This window comes from Phyllostomus discolor, chromosome 4 (assembly GCF_004126475.2).
Source record: "Phyllostomus discolor isolate MPI-MPIP mPhyDis1 chromosome 4, mPhyDis1.pri.v3, whole genome shotgun sequence".
NCBI classification, from domain to species: Eukaryota; Metazoa; Chordata; class Mammalia; order Chiroptera; family Phyllostomidae; genus Phyllostomus; species Phyllostomus discolor.
Window position 1 is genome coordinate 22,629,496 of NC_040906.2, and position 497 is coordinate 22,629,992.

Genomic DNA, 497 nt, shown 5'->3' on the forward strand with positions numbered 1-497 from the left:
CTGTGTTAAATCTGGCTGCCACAGGGAGGAGGAACTGCAGGGAAGGCCCAAACGAGAGACTGGATGTGTGTTGCCATGTTGTTCTTGTGAAAGCTGAAGCAGCTTTGGATAAGGGGACTGCTGTGGAGAGGAAAAGAAGTGGAAAACAGGAGGAATGTGGGAGCTTCTTTAGAAGTCAAGCTAACAGGACTTGCTGAGGGACTCAGTTTGGGAGTGAAGGGAGGACAGGAGCCCAGGATGGCACTGTGGGTTTGTTCCTGAGCCACTGGGTGGGAACCATATATTGAGAAGGGGTGACTACCGGAGAAGGAACAGATTTGGAACAAAAATCTAGAGATCTATTCTGGACACATTTTTTTCAAGGTAGTTCGTTACTTCTCATGAATTGTTAATATCCCAGAATAAATTATATGTTCCTTTTCTATTTTTCTCTAGTCTGCAGTTAGAGTTGTTCCCAAGAATATCTAAGCCATATGTAAAAGAAGATGCAGTAAGTG